The sequence below is a fragment of the Heterocephalus glaber genome, unplaced genomic scaffold, assembly GCF_053883595.1.
Source record: "Heterocephalus glaber isolate CG9 unplaced genomic scaffold, H.glaber_assembly_v1.0 deba00001431, whole genome shotgun sequence".
NCBI classification, from domain to species: domain Eukaryota; kingdom Metazoa; phylum Chordata; class Mammalia; order Rodentia; family Bathyergidae; genus Heterocephalus; species Heterocephalus glaber.
In genome coordinates, this window is record NW_028258295.1 from 3,236,769 (window position 1) to 3,255,323 (window position 18,555).

Below are 18,555 nucleotides of genomic sequence, written 5' to 3' on the forward strand. Positions count from 1 at the left end.
AGCGAAACCACCAACCGAGCTAACAGACAACCTACAATGTGGGAAAATTTTTTTAGCAGCTGTATCTCAGACAAAGGACTATCTAGAATATATAATGAACTGAAAAAAATCAGACCCTTCAAATTCAAAAACCCAATTCAAAAATGCGGATCTAAGACGAACAGACATTTCTCAGACAATGAAATAAAAGCAGCAAATAAATATATGAAAAAATATTCAACATCACTGGTCATTTGAGAGATGCAGATGAAAACAGCACTGAGATTCCACCTCTCCCCAGAAAGAATGGCTGCTATCAAGAAATCAACAAATAACAAATGTTGGCAGGGTGTGGGGAGAAAGGAACCCTTCTCCATTGTTGGTGGGAATGTAGAGTGGTCCAACCACTATGGAAATCAGTATGGAAATACATCAAAGAACTAGGCTTAGAGGTCTCATTTGACCCAGGTATTCCCCTTCTGGGTGTCTTCCCAAAAGAATTAAAAGAATCATAACACAGCTATATATGTGCACCCATGTTTATAGTGGCACAGTTTGCAATAGCTAAAGCTTCAAGACAACCCAAGTGCCCATCAACTGGAAGCTGGATAAAGAAGATGTGGTTTTTTAATAAATGGAGTACTACTCAGCCATAAAGAATGAGAAACCAGAGACATTTATAGCTAAATGGATGCATATTGAGGCCATACTCTTAAGTGAAATAAATAGGACACACATGTGTAAATACTGAATAGTTTCTCTAGTGTGAGAATCAGAAAGTGTAAATAACAATTAAAAGGAATAATAACAAATAATTGATACTTTGAAATAGGAAAAGGTCCAAAGGTGTAGGGTGGTGGGAGGGGAAGGGGAAAGGAGAAAAGGGAAAGGAAAAATTATGAGAAAATGAAAAAATGGAAGCAAAGTCTTTGTAAATAGGGAAGGGTGGAGGGGGTGAAGGGCGCACAGGTAATGGGGGAGAAAAACTCCCAGATACATCATGTACAGATACAAGTCCCCAGTGATAAATGTAAATGTATTGTATACCTAAAATGTGCCAATGAAAGAATTTAAGGAGAAGAAAAAAAAGAATGTGAAAACCCAATATCTCTAAAGGATAATAAAAAATTTAGGTGATGTCACTCAACCACGGTACTTGGAGTTGGGATAAAAACCTATTGGTGCTTATTAATGTGCCAGTAGTGAAACTACTTTCTGTTGGAGAAAATCCAACCATAAATATGTGTGCAAAACACATAACACAGGGAAAAATTGCTCAAAACAATTCAAGTCAGCTCATCTGTATTGGATATTCTAATCTTGAAATACATTACAAAGACATCCTTGCAATAAATAAATGCATAACATTTTTACATATGATAGTTTGAGAAGCATTGTTCTAGGTTTGACTAAATCCTGACATCATAGACAACACTTCCAGCTTATTTTATAATTAATGCAGCCAAGAAAATAAAAGTGTGTTGACTTGCATGAAACTTTGTTCTAATTTGTGAGTGAAGCATAATTGGGACCCAGATACCTGATCCTCATTCAAGAATTTGTTCTAACCTGTAATGCAGTTTGTGATTTCCAGATTTCCCAAAATTAAACCCCTGGTTAGGATTTTACTTCTTTAATCTGCATCAATTTGCATCATCCTCTGCTGTTCCTGTCAGTTGCTCTTATGTCTTTTGATCTCTGATGTGGTCCGTATGTAGGAAACAGCAGTGTGCTCCTCCTGCCAGTGTCCTTTCTGGCACTGGGCATTTGCAATATATTCTCATACATGAAGAATAGTGTATACAATTACATTCTCTATCAACATGCCATGTAAATTAGGTCTTAACTACAAGTTTATATCACTTATACCTTACTAATATTCATAGACATGAATTTATATGTTTTAGAATATTTGTTTTTTTGTTTTGGAAATTGTTTTACAAAAATTTTATTCGAGATCATATCCCCTTATAAAAAGCATATTACATCAAGATTGCAAAGAAGACTTTTTTTAAAAAGAGGGACTTCTATCTACTCATCTATTTTATCCCATGATTCACTTCCTGTCCTCACACAGATAAAACTTTTTTTTCTTTTTTTCCTTTCTCCTTCCTCTGAAAAGATAACTGCCATGGGAGATACCATAATAGAATATGCCAATTAATCCTTGCCGGGAAAGCAGTAGCTTACTACCGACTGGACTTGGTATCCCTTTTGGCCTGACCCAAAGGTGAGTAAACCTTGAACTTAAATACAATTTTTCTGTTATTTACACTCTCTCCCTAGGTCTTCTTTTTTTTGGTACTGGGGATCAAACTCAAGTCCTTGCACTTGTGCATCAGGTGGCAAAACCACTGAGCTAAATCCCGGCCCTCTAGGTCTTTTACTCACAAACTCTACCCTAAATTTTAAGCACTCAAGAATTGCTTAAGAAATGATTAAGGGATCTAAAGTTAATTTACTATTTTAACTGAGCAGGTAATTTTTGTAAAAGAATCTCAAAGTTAATAAAAACTTACAAGGAGAATCACCCAGTACTAAGTGGATGAATTCTGAAAGCAAATATATTTTATACTCTTTGTTTCAAGATCAATCCTACATAATATTTAGAATGGTAAAGATGCACTTTATAAACTAAAGTGATTTTATTTGTTTCAGTGTGAAAGTACTTTTAATTTCTTTACTACAGGTACAATGGTGTCCAAGTCATCAATTTCTAAGATTTCAAGTAGATCATTAGTAAATGCCTGAAATGCTCAAAAAAATTCTTCATGTTCTTCCAAATTATTGATAATGCTTTGGAGGTCATCGGGTAGGGATACTTGCTTAACCTGCTCATTCACATCCTCATTAATCAGCCTACACAATTTTCCAACTGTGTTTGTTAGCATCCACAGTGAGGATGAACTGTAATTCTAAGAGTTCCTGAAGGTATCTCACAGCATTGTTCATTTCTCCAAGCCCAGTATAAACCATTCATTCAGGGATAGACTCCATTTAAAGAAGGCACATCAAATAATTTTTGGAAGTGAGAAACAATAGCTTGCAAAGTTTGAAAGTTTAGCATGTTGCTGTCCTTTTCCTTATTTTCAACTTCTTCCAACATGGTATCTACCATAAATAACAAATTTTCAACTCTGACACCTTCATTTTCATCCTGTTTCTTAAAATTATGCCAAGACACCAGCTCTGCAGGTAGTATTTTCAAGGACTTATACAAATCCTTCAGGGATGTCGGTTCATCTGCCCACATTTCTATTATAGGAACAAGATGTTCAAATCAACAGTCTTGAAGAAAATCTTTGTTAAAATCTTGATTTCCTTCTTTGCTCTGTTTATAAATTATTACTGGAGCTCTTGGATTGTGAATAAATGAATTGATGCTACATAGCACTTGAAAGTATCTCTGGTCAACTAGAGCTTGTTGATGGCTTTTTTTGCTGGATTCATCTTTTTTCTCTGGGTCCTCCATTTTTGTATGACTGATAAGCTCCTGTAATTTAATGTTTTTCTTGAGGGCTTTCTCCAGTTTCTTCACTTGTTGTTTATAAAGTCTTAATTCATGTTGTGTGAACCTGCTTTCTAAATCTTTTTGGAGGTTCAGCTTTTCACTGAAAAGTGCATCAAGGGCTGGGATTTAGCTCAGTGGTTCTGCTGCCTGCCTCATAAGTGCAAGGTCCTGAGTTAGATTCCTGGTAACAAAACAAAACAAAACAAAAAAGTGCATCAATTTTGGAGTTTGATTCCTTGAGTTGATTCTATAATGACAGTAGAAGGCCTTTATAAGTTGGTGAGCTATTCAGATTTCTATAATCTTTTCTTCTTCTGATTGACTTTCATCTTTTTTATATTGGCTTTGTGTGTTAGACCCAGTGAGAAAGAACCAACCAGAGACTGATATTAAATCCACACAGGAGTTTATTACTGAAGGACCCTAGTTAGCAAGACAAACTCCATATTGCTGCTTGACCCACCTGCCTGTCCTTTAGATGAACTCAAAGGGAGGAAGCTTAGAAACCTCCTCCCCTTAGAAAGTCCCTTTAGAAATAACAATTAATCAACTATTGCTTTGCAAATGATCTAACAGCAGGATATTCCACTTCAGTACCTTTCGCTTGCTTTGCTAGTTCTATTCCATAGAGGGGCCTAGAAACTGTTGGCCTCAAAGGTGTCATAAAACATGTTTGTCTCCCCCAAGTTGAGGCTCGAGTCTGATGCTCAGGTTGGGTCCTGGCTGGTAATAAACTCCTGTGTGGATTTAATATCGGTCTCTGATTGGTCCTTTCTCGCTGAGTCTAACAATTACCGGCCGGGACCGAGTATTGGACTCGAGCCCCAGCTGGGAGGAGACAAACATATTTTATGACACCTTTGAGGTCAACAGTTTCTAGGCCACCCTATGGGATAGAGCTAGCAAAGCAAGCGAAAGGTACAAAAGCGAAATGTCTTGCTGTTAGAACATTTGTAAAACAATAGTTGATTAATTGTTATTTCTAAAGGGACTTTCTAAGGGGAGGAGGTTTCTAAGCTTCCTCCTTTTGAGTTCATCTAAAGGACAGGCAGGTGGGTCAAGCAGCAATATGGAGTCTGTCTTGCTAACTAGGGTCCTTCATTCCCCACTGGCTTTTGTAACTTAATCATATCTTTGATTCCTATATTTACTGTTTGGATTTTCCTTCTAAAACATCTTCTAAAATCTCATAATTTTGTCTCAACACCATCAGTTTAACTGGATCAACCCTTTCTAACACATTTAGTCAGAGCATTTATAATGCAAGGTCCCACAAGCAAAAGCAGAAGAAAACTAGGGGGCCTGCTACAGCAGAAACTAGGGTAGTTAACCATGGGGACCAGTCAAATTGATTTTTAAACCAATTTTGATCCTTTTGTTGAGCATATTTAGTCTTTAAATTTTCTCTGACCATAGCTAGGGTATCTCTAATGACACCAGAATGATTAGCATAAAAGCAACAGGTTTCTCCTAGGGCTATACATAACCCTCCTTGTTTTGTGAACAGGAGGTCAAGTCTCCTTCAATTTTGCAGGATCATCTCAGCTAGGGAATCGGCCTGGTTTTTTAGTCTGGAGATTAAGTCTTCCAGGTGACCCAAATCTCTGGCTATTTTGGTGGCTTAGGGCTCTAAAATTTGTGTCCTGAAGGATCAGGGAGGAAGTTCCAAAAGCCACTGACCCAGCTATTCCTAATCCCACCAGAAGGGGCACTAAAATGAGGGCAGCCCGTTTACTCCTACAGTGTTCAGTGGTTAATCCCAGATGTTCTCAACCCCCTTTCCCATTATAATACAAGACTTGTGGAACAACATACACAGTAACACAAAATAAAGTGGTAGATTGGGCTAAAACCAATTTGGGAATGTACCCAGTCAAGCCCTTGGTGCAAGCAAACCAAGAATCTTCTGGAGCCTTGTAAAAAAGTTGGGAGCCTGAAGTGGCATGGCTATTATAACTATTATTACATAGATCTCTATAAGGTGATGTGTCTAAATTGTAATTTGTTCCTATTAGGCAGGTTCCTTTTTCTTGGATGTCCCCAAATGTGAGCTCAGGTGGCTCTAATCAAAACCTGTTGAGGGGGATGAGTCTGGCATAGCCATGATCCCCAACCCCAGATAATATGGGGGCTTGGGGTTGAGGCAGAGCCAACAATCTTTAGCCTCCTCAGGCCTGGATTTGTTGAGGAGTAAATGGATGCTCATCAACACTTCCAGCATAGGGGTGGGGGTTTTATCTTGTGGTAATACAGCTGGAAGAGTGGAGGGTTTTGGTTTCTGAGTAGGCAAGGACACAGGTTTAGGCCTTGCTATGGACATAGGTAGAGCAAAGTCCTTGCTGGGCCCCATAGGTCACTCAACCTGCTGGTGACCTAGTTGGATGGTAAATTCTGACCCAGGATCCCACCAAGATACATATAATCTAATTCCCCATGTCCTTCCAGTTACCCACCCAGGATCTTTCAATCTTTGGGGTGTAATGGTAATTGGGTAACATATGCCAGTATCACAGGGTTTATCATGATATAAAGTGGTGGGAGACATTTTTAACCAGGGATCTGTAATTTGAATGGACCAAGGAGCTATAGTCTCACATCCCTACTGGGCACAATGATAGTCATTGCCATTACCATCACAATGTGGGTCTTCATTTTCTGGACATACATAGTATTGGACAGGATGGAGTCCCCATTTAGTGAGAGTACAGCACCCAGATTTTGCACAGCCCCCGTTTCCATTATACCAGGCTTCCTCAACCATACAACATAAGCTAGCAGTAAAGGTGACCTCAGATTGGTTGGGTCCTCTTTCTAATTTTGCCAGGATTTTCCCACTAGAAGTCAGTCTTAGTTCCCAGGTTTCTGAATGGGGAAGAAATAAGTTATTTGTTCCCCCAAGCTGACATGATTGATAGAGAATATGTACCAAGAGTTCTAGTCCTCTTTTTCCAATTTTAACTTTGTGTCCTGGGGCACTTAGAATCTTCCATCGTGCTGACTCTGGGCTCTCTTCTGGTGCTGACTTGACCTGGGTGTGATGAGTCCAAGCTGTGACCCTGGCTACTTTGACCATGGAGAGGGTTACCAAAATAACAGGGTATGGCCCCTTCCAATGTGGCTTGAGGCTCTTAGTCTGATGTTGGCGTATCAGGACCAGGTCTCTTGGCTTGAAACTGTGGGGCTGGAATGTTGCAAAGGGTTTTTCTTGAGCCTGTTGTATTGTATCCTGGATCTCACTCTGAAGAATTTGTAAGGCTTGAAGAGACCAAAGTAGAGAAACACAAGAATTCTCTGTTATCTATTCAAGGTTTAACTTATGGAGGAGTGGCAGCAGCCTCCCATACAAGATTTTAAAAGGGGTAAACTTGTCAATATATGGGGTACTTCTAACTCTTAACAAGGCTAGAGGAAGCAGATCAGGCCACCTACTGCCAGTTTCTAGAACATATTTAGTCAGGGTTTCTTTCAGGGTCCTATCTATCCTTTTTACTTGCCCTGAACTTTGTGGGTGATAGGCACAGTGTAACTTCCAATTGATATGTAGTGCCCTTGCCAACAATGTGGATATCTGTGCCATGAAGGCAGGACCATTGTCGGACCCCAGGTAATGAGGGATGCCAAATTGGGGAACTATCTCCTGGAGCAAAACCTTAGTTACTATGTTGGCTGACTCTCCATGAGTGGGGAAAGCTTCTACCCAACCTGAGTAGGTGTCAACCAATACCAGTAAATATTTGAACCTATTGCTGGATTTTATATCAGTGAAATCAAGTTCCCAATGTTTCCCTGGCTCTCTTCCCCATAGTCAATTACTTTTGCTCCTTGGTTTTGTCTTGGAGTTCACCTGTGCACACACCTGACACCTGGAACTGATGTCCTGGACCATAGAGGTCAGTCCTGGGATTGAAAACTTAGAGCTCATTAGTCTTTTTAACTTTGATTTTCCCAGGTGAGTTAAGTGATGTAACTGATGAACAAATTGTCATCCCAGGGCTCAGGGGAGACAAATTCATTCATTTGTCCCTTTCCACCAGCCTGGGTCCAGTTTTGTACCCCCATGTTTTTGGTTTTCCTCTTCCTCTGGAGTTTCAGGTAGCCAAACGGTCAGATGGGCAGAATGTCTATTGGCCCCACTGGTTCTTTGGCTACTCATTGGGCTGCATTATCGACTTCTCGGTTACCACAGGCCTCAAAGCTGTCTCCTGTTTGATGGCCTTTGCAATGGATGATGGCCAAAGCCCTGGGTTCGCAAATTGCCTCCAATAAGGCCAAAATTTCTTCCTTATTTTTAATAGTTTTTCCTTCTGATGTCAATATCCCTCTCTGTCTGTAGATCTCGCCATGTACATGGGCAGTAGCAAATGCATACTGGCTGTCAGTGTAGATGTTTACAGCCTTGTCTCAACCTAACCTTAGGGCTTGAGTTAAGGCTGTTAGTTCAGCCCTCTGTGCTGATGCCCCCTGGCTTAATGTCTGTGCCCAGTGTACTTGTCCTTCTGGACTGACTATGGCTGCCCCTGTGTACCTGACTCTGTCTTCCACAAAACTGCTACCATCAGTGAAGAAGGCCTCATCTGGGTGTTGCAAGGGAATGTCAGTCAGGTCTGGGCGGTTGGTGGTGGAAGTTGTCAGATTGTCCAGACAGTCATGGAGGGACATGCACGGATCAGAGTCTGGGAGTAAGGTGGCTGGATTAAGGGCCATTTATCAGGTGAATTTGATGTGTGGCACATCCAGAAACAGGGCCTGGTACTGAGTCAGGCAGGCATTGGAGAGCCATCATTCTGGGACTCCTCTCAGCAATGACTCCACTGCATGGGGTGTGGTGATGACCAGGTCCTGTCCGAGGCTGAGCTTATCTGCCTCCTTGACCAGGAGGGTGGTGGCTGCAACTGCCCTCAAACAGGTAGGCCATCCACTTGTCACAGAATCAAGTCTTTTAGACAGGTAGGCCACAGGTCTGTTCCAAGGCCCTAATGCCTGGGCTAGCACTCCTTTGGCTATGGCCCCTCATTCAGCCACAAACAACTGAAAGGATTTGGTGACATCGGGTAGAGCCAGGGCTGGTGCTGACACTAAGACTTCCTTTAAAGCCAAAAAGGTGGCTTTCTCCTTTTCTGTCCACACTAGGGGAGTGCCCCCCCCCAACAGGGGCTGAGTAAAGTGGTTTAGCAATCTCAGTAAAGCCCAGAATCCACAGCCTACACTATCCCACTGTCCTTAAAAATTCTCACACTTGTCTCTTAGTGGTGGGTGGGGGGATTTGTAGGACAGCTTGTATCCTCTGAGGAGAGAGCAGTTCATTTCCTTTAGTGAGCTGGTAGCCTAAGTATGTGGCCTTAGTTACACATTATTGGGCCTTCTTGGCTGAGACCCAGTAACCTAGTTCTAACAACTTTAAAAGATTTTGGGTAGCTTTTTGACACATGTTGGTGTCTTTTGCCGCAATCAACAGGTCATCCACATACTGTAGTAGAGTCACCTCTGGGTGGGTGGCTCAAAACAGGGACAAGCCTCTGTTCAGGGCTTCATCAAAGAGAGTTTAAAACCCTGTGGTAATCTAGTCCAAGTCAATTGATCAGAGTAGCTGCCATCTTGGTCCACCTATTTAAAGGCAAATAAGGGCTGGCTTACCTTGGCCAGTGGGTTACTGAAGAAGGCATCCTTGAGATCCAGAATCATGTAGATCTGTCTCTCTGGGGGAATTAAAATCAGCAACATGTAAGGATTTGGGACTGTAGGGTGAGTGGTTTCCACCCTCTTGTTGACTTCTCTCAAGTCCTGGACTGGTTGGAAGTCATCTGTGCCTCGTTTTTGGACTGGAAGGAGAGGGGTGTTCCAGGGGAACTTACATGGCATGAGGATTCTAGCAGCAAGGAGCCTCTCAATGTGAGTCTGGATTTTTTCTTTGGCCTTTTGTTTGATTGGATATTGTTTTACTGCAATTGGAGTTGTAGTGGGATCCAGAGTGACCACCACTGGGTGTTGATGGGCTGCCAGTCCTGGGGGTTAGTCTCTGTCCATACTCTAGGACACAAGGTGGTCAATTCCTGAAGAAATTGAGAGTCTGGAGTTTTTGAGTCCATAGGTGTGACATCAGGGAGCAACAGATATTCCTCTGATAGGGGGCAAGTGACAAGAATTTTGGCAGGCTTGTTACCAATTGAAAAACTAGCATGTTGGCCCTCAAAGGATATTGTAGCTCTTAACTTTTCAAGTAAATCCCTTCCCAGGATTGGGTATGGGCAATCTGGGATCACAAGGAATGAGTGTGTCACCCTGTGGCACCCAAGGTCCACTGTCCTTTCTGTAGTCCAAGGGAAGCCTGTAGTAGCAGTTCCAGTGGCTCTCTGAACAAAAGTTTTGGTCGTTGGTTCTAGTGGTTGGGTCAGAACCAAATGTGTTGCTCCTGTATTGACCAGGAAATTTATAATTTTGCCCCTTACTTTGGCTTTTACCCTGGGCTCCCAGGGGCTTAACAGATAAGAGCCCCAACTCCCCCAGTCCTTTTCCTCCTGTATCATCAAAACCTCCAGTTTGTCATTCTTGGAGGGGCCTCCTTTTTCCCCATAGGGACACTCATTTTTTCAATGTCCAATCCTCTTGCATCTAGCACATTGGTTCCTCCCCAAGCAGGGATGGTGTGAGTCCCCTAGGGGCTTCCCCTTCCTTCTGTCCAGAGGGACTGTCTCTTGTGTCTGGAGTGCAGCAATGGTGACTTTCCCCAGTTTCTTGGCTAGGACTTCCTCGGGGGCATCACAGTTATAAACTTTCCGGGCTATGTTCAGGAGTTCAGTCCTATTCTTTCCCTCAAATTCCTCCAATTTCTATAATTTCTTTCTAACGTCTGGGGCCAACTGGGAAACAAAGGCCAAATTTAAAGCTGCTGCATTTTTGGGAGCCTCTGGGTTAATAGGAGTGAAGACTCTATAGGCTTCCAAGAGTCTCTCTAAAAATGCAACTGGAGACTCCATTTTTCTCTGGTTAACCTCACTTACCTTACTCAAATTAGTGGGCTTTCTGGCAGCTGCCCAGAGTCCCCCTAATAAGTGCTGGTGGTAGGTCCCCAGCCTCCTCCTACCATCATCATCATTGGGGTCCCATTTGGGGCACTGTGATAGAACTTCAGCCTCAGCCCTGAACAAATACACCAGGGTTCTGGGAGTGATGCTGGGGTTTGGCCCCAGGGCCTCTTTGACTGCCTGCTGATAAATGTGGTCCTGCTCCTCAGTGGTGAACAGGATCTGTAAAAGCTGCTGGCAATCATCCCAAGTTGGCTGATGGGTATGAAAAACAGACTCAAGAAGAGAGATTAATGCCTGAGGTTTTTCAGTTAAGGGGGGATTTTGATGTTTTCAGTTGTAAAGATCACTAGTTGTAAAAGGGACAAGAATCAATCCTCCCCTGGGCTTTGTCTGTTTTAAAGGAAAAAGGGAGGAGGAAGACAGGGCTGATGGACCATAGTCCTGTCGCAATCGAGTATGGGGAAGTGAGTGGATCTGGTCCAAGGAGGAATCCAGAACTAGGGGGCCTCTGGTGGGAGATTCAGGGACCCTACCCCTGGTGCCGATTCCACCTGTGTGATAAAGGGGAGGTTGGCACAAATCATCCTCAGGGTCAGATTGGAGAACACCTTTACTGGTTGACACAACCATCAGAGAGGGACTCTTTTCCAGTCGGCTCCGATTTCCCCTTCTCTTCCAATTCAGGGTTGCCAAAGGTTGATTGGGACCTGTACATTGTATAAAATATTTAGGGGGATCTTCCAACATATCAATCCAGATGTCACTATATGGGAATTGATCTGGATGCCATGGGGCCCTGACTCTGATGACCACATTCCAAACCTTGTGAGCAATGTGCATAAAATAAGTTCCCACTGGGGGCCAACTGACTCTGAAACTGGGCCATTCTAATTGACACAGGGTTTGTAATTTGTCTTTAGAAAATTTTATGCCATATTTATCTTCCCTGTCTGTGGAATAAATTTTTTGAAGTTATTCAAAACAAAATCAAGTGGAGTTCCTTTTGTTGACTGTGAGGAACCCATAATTTTAGCCTGTGAAAATGCAAAAGGCACACAGAGCAAGCAGACAGACAACAATAAATGGACAAAGACAAACTTTGGCCAAGTAAAACCTCTGGGGATGAATGGATATGGACCCCAACCCAGGGAGTCACCCTCCTGACAACTCTGACCCAGTGAGTCCGCTTGCCATCACAAAGAGAATCTAGATAGGGGAACCTGTGCCATGTTCGGCTTCCTCCTATCTACCCACAGTGCACTAAGAATCATTTGATTCTTACTTCTAGAGACTTTCCTGATAAACTCCTTTGGGTCAGTTGATCAGCAATAGGGCCTGACTGGGACCAGCCTACCCAGAGCCCCAGAATACCATCAGGGTGGCCTCTCCTTCTGTAGACTGGTGACCAGAGGGGCCAAACACTGCCAATGTCTGATCCTGGTCTCTCCTAAAAAGAAACAATGGCTCCAAGATAATAAGCTCCAGAGCAGCTGGCTATCTCACTGGGGCCTCCAAGAATGTTAGACCCAGCGAGAAAGAACCAACCAGAGATGAATATTAAATCCACACAGGAGTTTATTACCAGCCAGAACCTGAGCTGAACATCAGACTCGAGCCTCGACTGGGGGTTGACAAACATGTTTTATACACCTTTGAGGCCAGCAGTTTCCAAGCCACCCTATGGGATAGAACTACCAAAGCTAGCGAAAGGTACAGAAGCAGAACATCCTGCTGTTAGAACATTTGTAAAACAATAGTTGATTAATTGTTATTTCTAAAGGGACTTTCTAAGGGGAGGAGGTTTCTAAGCTTCCTCCTTTTGAATTCATCTAAAGGACAGGCAGGTGGGTCAAGCAGCAATATGGAGTTTGTCTTGGTAACTAGGGTCCTTCATGTGTATGGATTTTTTTTGGTACCAGGGATTGAACTTGGGTCCTTGTGCTTGCACAGCAGGTGGTGAAACCACTGAGCTAAATCCCTGGCCCATGTGTATGGAGTTTTTCCAGTTTTAGATTCACAGTAGTCAATTAGGCAAAGCAACTGTCTATCCAAAATGGTTTATGGAACTCTTTTGCAGGGATAGGCAAACACTCTGTTCTGAGTGATAATTTGCTTTCATGCCTTTTTTTTTTTGTACTGGGGATCAAACTCAAGTCCTTGCACTTGCACAGCAGGCAATAAAACTACTGAGCTAAATCCTTAGCCCTCTGAGTGATAATTTGTTCTTCTTCCTCTTTTGTTAATCAATAGATATCCTTTTGCAAAGAAATAGTCTGTTGCTGCTCCGTTTGTTTTTTCTTGTAATGCTGGCACTTCATAAAGTTCTATTCTCCTTCTAAAGGTCTTTCATTTTGCTGGCAAACCCTATTTAGAGATTCATCTTCCAATTCACCAATTTTCCATTTCACACTCTCCATAATTTGTTCCAAGTCGTTAGCTCATTGTTCCTGATGTGCTGCTCTGCTTTGTTCTAGCTGAAGCTCAATTTTAAGCTGCTGATTAGTTTCTATGAGCTCTTGTATCATGTTCTGTTGACGTTCTGTTTCTTCCACCAACATTTTCAAATTCTGCCTCCTCCTTTGTGATGACTGTTTATCAAAAATGATAAGATCTTTAGGATCTGTTCTTTTGAAGATGCACAAAGGTTTTAATCCATGCCTCATTAACAGCACATTTATGATTTCCCATTCTGTTTCCTCTTGCTGTTTTTCAATCATGAGTATGTTTGACAACTGACTGGATTTCTGGGCTTTAGGGGCTGCTGGAGGTGCTGTTTCTCTCAGTAACTGTACATTCCTCTTGCACTTTACACCTGGTCATTCTAGTTATCTCAATGAAATGACCACCCAATGAGTCTCGTATTCAAAACTGGATCTTCATCTTTCTCAGATGCTGTCTCGCACTGGCAGCCAGCCTAGCCCCACTCTGCTCAGTGGTTTGATCCCTGTGGAGTATTTGATTATGCATAACCTTTGCAATATTTTAATGGAAACCCCTGAAACATTACCAGAAACCTCTGCAGTAGGATCCATTCTTCTGCTCAGTGTATGACAGAAGCCTGAGAAAAAACCCTAAAAGACAGAACTAAGAGAGACAGAAAGTGGGGAGCTAGGACTGCCAATGCTGCTTAATTAGCAAAGGCCCTGGGCAGTCCAAGCCATTGATTTTTATTAGTAATCAATTGGGGTAAAGGCAAGCTATGTGCAAGGGGAGGACTATGTGAGAAGATGCACTGTCCTGTGGTTTTTATGGAAATTAATGTAAGCAAGTTTTGTAAAGGACAAGACAAAGCATTCTTGAATTAAGAACAGAATAGACAAAATATATGGTTGTAATCAGAACATTGTCCTTCTAGTTAAGAAAGTTTTAATTGTGGGGACAGCATTTGGATGCAAGTTACTTTGACCTCAGCATGTAGGCTTCAGCTGTACTTATTTCTATAAATAAGCCAATTGTGGGGTTAACTATTCATAGCTTGCACTGCTTACAGCTTGCTTTGGGCATAATCAATATTGTGGTCCCCTGCAATATCTGATATAGAATTTTTCTTTTTCCCAATTTATTATAGTTTATTCTTTGTTACATAAAATTTCAGCATTCCATTCTGTGCTCTTGATTCTGCTAGGGAATGGGGAAAAAATAAGAACCAAGATAGATTACATAAAGATACAAATATCAAATGATGAATGATAATTATATTATATACCTAAAATGTACCAATAAAATTAATTTTAAAAACCTAGAATCCTTGTAGGTTGAAAGTTGGAAATGAATTGCTATGTGAGTTATTGTATTTTTCAAATGCCAGCTATTTTAAACATTATTTCTTAAGTCTTTTTCATCAACTTCCTTTTATTTGTGAGATAATACATACACAATAAAAAGTATCTTTGCTAAGGTACACTCAATACATTTCTCAAAATTTCAAGATTTGTCTCTAAGGTAGAAATCGACAGAGAGATGGTTGGGACTCATAATACTAAATTCTCAATTTTGTGATCAGCTGTCTATAGCAGCTGAAGGCTGCCCCATGAATCTTTCAAGGATAAGACAAGAAAAGGAATCCTTCTGATTGTTGACCTTCAAGTCCAACCTCAATATGTTCCTTTGATGGGGTGGGTGGGATGATGTGAGGCATGCCAGACTCTTTGCTTATTAGAGGAGCTAGATCCATGATTCACACTTTAATATTTGTCTTTGCCATTTTCCAAACCTCATGCTATAAAGAAGGATGGAAATAATAAAAGGGAAAGCACCTCAGAAAAAGAAAGAGTATTTGTCCCAAAAACCAAGAATTAAGATGTGTTATGTACATGTACCAATTCCCTATGAGGAACATAATCATTATGTACTATAAGTGTGTACTAATAAAATAAAAATTAAAAAAGATTGGTAAAATTGTATGCATTTACCATGCATATACAACATATTGTTTTGAAGCATATATATATATATATATATATATACACACACACACACATATATATATATACACATACACACACACACACACAGAGAGAGAGAGAGAGAGAGAGAGACAGAATGGTCACTCCAATTTTCACAGAACTAGGACTAGCAGGAACCAACTGATAGGTCTGCTATGTGCTTACAATGAAGCTGGAAAGCCCAGACAATCCAAGAGAAGAAAGCTACTACTTGAACCTCTAGAAAACCTGAGGTTCCTCATCAAAATATGAAACTCCAGTATTGTCTTGGGTGAAAATAAGTAGTCACTCATGACCCCTGATCTATTATAGTTTTAGCAGACAGCTTTATTGAGATTCCTGTTTTTAATTAGTTCCATAATGTGGGTAATCTTTCTAGGGCTACAGCACTCAGACTCTTGGTAATTTATCTAGTATCCCTCTTTGCCATACTTTCTCCAAAAGAAGCATGGAAACTTGACCTGCACCTTCTCATATTTCAGTTCTACATTCTCAACCTAATAGTAATGTTACTGTTCTGAAATATTCACTGGGATTTCTCTCATCAGGCAGCTCAACAGTCCTTTACATATGGACACTAACTCTTTCCTTATTGTCTTCTGACAGGTTTTGTTTCAATCCAGCTGGTGAGCCACATATCCCAATGCAGTTGGAGAGCCTGAAATGCCCAGGAGGTAGGGCCTAAAGCTCCTTTCAGCAGGAAGTAGCCTTATAAGGACAGATACCTCCACACAACTCAGTGTTCCATAAAGAATTATGATGATTTATGTCTCTGAGGAGGAAGAGTCTGGAGATTAGGATGTGGTAAACTGACCGCACAAATTAGCGTGATCTTTCAATAACAAGGGAATATGACCCCCCTCCCCCCCCAAAAACCCCAACAACAACAAACTTCCCAAATCCCTGTGCCTGGGACCAATAAGACAATGCTATCTTCAATTTTTCTCAAGCAAGTTTTTGATAGTAAGACCTAGAGCTGATGTCAACCTGAGGAATGGAAGATACAAAAAATGGCCACCATTAACCTCATGGCCACTGTACTCCCTGTTTCACAGTAGTCTGCTCTCACTCTGTAGAGTGTACTTTTTTCCCTACTTTTAATGGCCCACACTTGCTCCGAGTAGGTTTCCTTTTTTAAAATTAATTTTATTGGTACACTTTTGATATACACAATTATCACATCCATTATAGGGAATTTGTACCTGTATGTAATTTATCTTGATTCTTCTGTTTTCCCCACTCCCCTCCCTTCAACTTTTCTTCTCATCTTTATTTACAAAGGCTTTGCTTCCAGTTTTTCTTCATTCTCTTTTTTCCTTTTCTCTTTCCCCTTCCCCCTTTGCTTCCCTTCCAATTTGAACATTTTCTTCCTACTTCCCAATATCTGTCATCCATTTTGGTTCTTATTTATCCTTTTGGTTTTTCACACAAAGAAACAATGTGATATTTAAACATGTGCATCTGATTTTTTTTATAGGAGTGGTGATACTGGACATCCTTGTCCATTCTTGTCTTGTTCCTGATTTTAGAATGAAATCTTTAAGTTTTTGATTATTTAGTACATGTTGATTGTTAATTTGTCATAGATGGCTTTTATCAGTTTCAGATAAAGAGCTTCTATTCAAATTTTCCCCAGTGTTTCTTTTATCATGAATGGGTGTTGGACTTTGTCAAATGCTTTTTCTGTGTCAATTGAGATGATCATATGATTTTTGTCTTTGGTTCTGTTAATGCAGTGTCTTACATTTATTGATTTGCATATGTTGAACCATCCCTGAATTCCTGGGACGAATCCTATTTGGTCATGGTATATAACCTTTTTGATGATTTCCTGCATTCTATCTGCCACTATCTTGAGGGTTTTTGCATCTATGTTCACTAAGGAGATTGGATTGTACTTCTCTGTTTTGCTTGGATCCTTTTCTGGTTTTGGTGTCAGGTTAATGCTTGCTTCCAGAAATGAGTTTGAGAATATTGCTTCCTTTTCAATTTCATTAAAGATTTTGAGGAGTAGTGGCATTAGATCTTCCTAAATTTTCTTGTAGAATTCAACAGTGAATCTGTCAGGATCTGGGCTTTTCTGTGTAATTTGAAAATTACATCTTCAATTTAAATGAATATTATTTAGAAGTTTTAGATCTTTTTGATTCACTTTGGGAATTTGTGTGTATCTAGGAATCTGTCCATTTCTTCTACATTTTCCACATTACTAGAGTACAGGTTCTCAAAATAGGTATAGATAGTCTTTTGAATTTTTGCAGGATCTGCTGTTCTGCTGTAATTTTGCTCTTTTCATTCCAAATTGCATGGATTTGAAAATTTTCTTTCTTTTTCTTTTTTTTTTTGATGAAGTTGGCTCTTTGTCTATTTTATTTACTCTTTCAAAGAATCAACTCTTCAATTCATCAATTCTTTGTATTGTCTTCTTAGTCTCAATTGCATTAACTTTTGCTCTGATCTTTATAATTTCCTCCCTCATAGATCTTTAGGGTTGACTTGCTCTTCTTTTTCTAGAAGCTTGGGATTCAACATTAGGTTATTTATTTGAGCAGTTCTGTTTTTCTGATGTGGAAATTCACTGCTATAAATTTCCCTCACAAGACTGCTTTCATTACATCCAATAAGTTCCTGTATGTCCTGTATGTCTTTAATTGTAGAAACTGTTTAATTTCTTCTTTAATTTCATCTGTGACCCATTGATTATTTAGTAGGCTGTTATTTAATTTCCCTCTGTTTATGTAGTTTTTGTGGGGTTTTTTTGCCATTGATTTCCAATTTCTTTGCACTATGATTTGATAATATGCATGATATAATTTTAATTATTTTCAATTTACTTAAGCATGTTCTATGAGATAATATGTAGTCTATTTTGGAGAAAGTCCCAAGTGCTGCTGAGAAGAAAGTGTATTCTGTTGTGGAGTGGAACACTCTGTAGATATTTACACTCTTTTTATTCAGAGGTTTGGTTCAGCTCTGATATTTTTGTTGATTTTTTTGTCTAGTTGATCTATCTATTTGTGACAGTGGTGTATTGAGGTCCCCCATTACAATTGTATTTGTGCATGTCTGATTTTTCATATTGATTAGTGTTTGTTTTATATAGTTGGATGTGTCAGTACTTGGTGCATATCTATTTATGATTGTTATCTCTTCCTCTTGGATTGTTCCCTTAACAAGTATGTCTTGACCTTCTTTGTCTCTCTTGATCATTCTTGGCTTGAAACCCACTTTGTCTGCAAATAAAATAGCCACCCTTGGTTTTTTTCAGGTTCCTGTGACATGTAATATCATTTTCCACTCTTTAACTTTCAGTCTATGAATTTCTTTTTGAGTTAAATATGTTTCTAGTATGTAGAATATTGTGGGATTTTGTTTCTTGATCCATTTTTACCCATCTGTTTCTTTAGATTGGTGAATTGAGACCATTTAGATTGATGGTTATAAGTGATATGAATTAATTTATCCTTGACATGTTAATTTCCTGCTATTGGTTTCCTTTCTTTCCTTTCTGTTTAATGGCTTGCCTTGTTTGGTGGGTTCATTCTATTGGGATTCATGTAATTGTTGTCTTTGTCATCTTTTTCTAGAATATTCT

At 40.3% G+C, this 18,555-nt stretch overlaps 1 pseudogene; it reads right to left on the reverse strand.

Moving 5' to 3' along the window:
• Window positions 1-2,633: 2,633 nt before the first annotated feature.
• On the reverse strand, window positions 2,634-13,247 carry LOC101698745 (centrosomal protein of 70 kDa-like; annotated as a pseudogene).
• Between the last annotated feature and the right edge of the window lie 5,308 nt (window positions 13,248-18,555).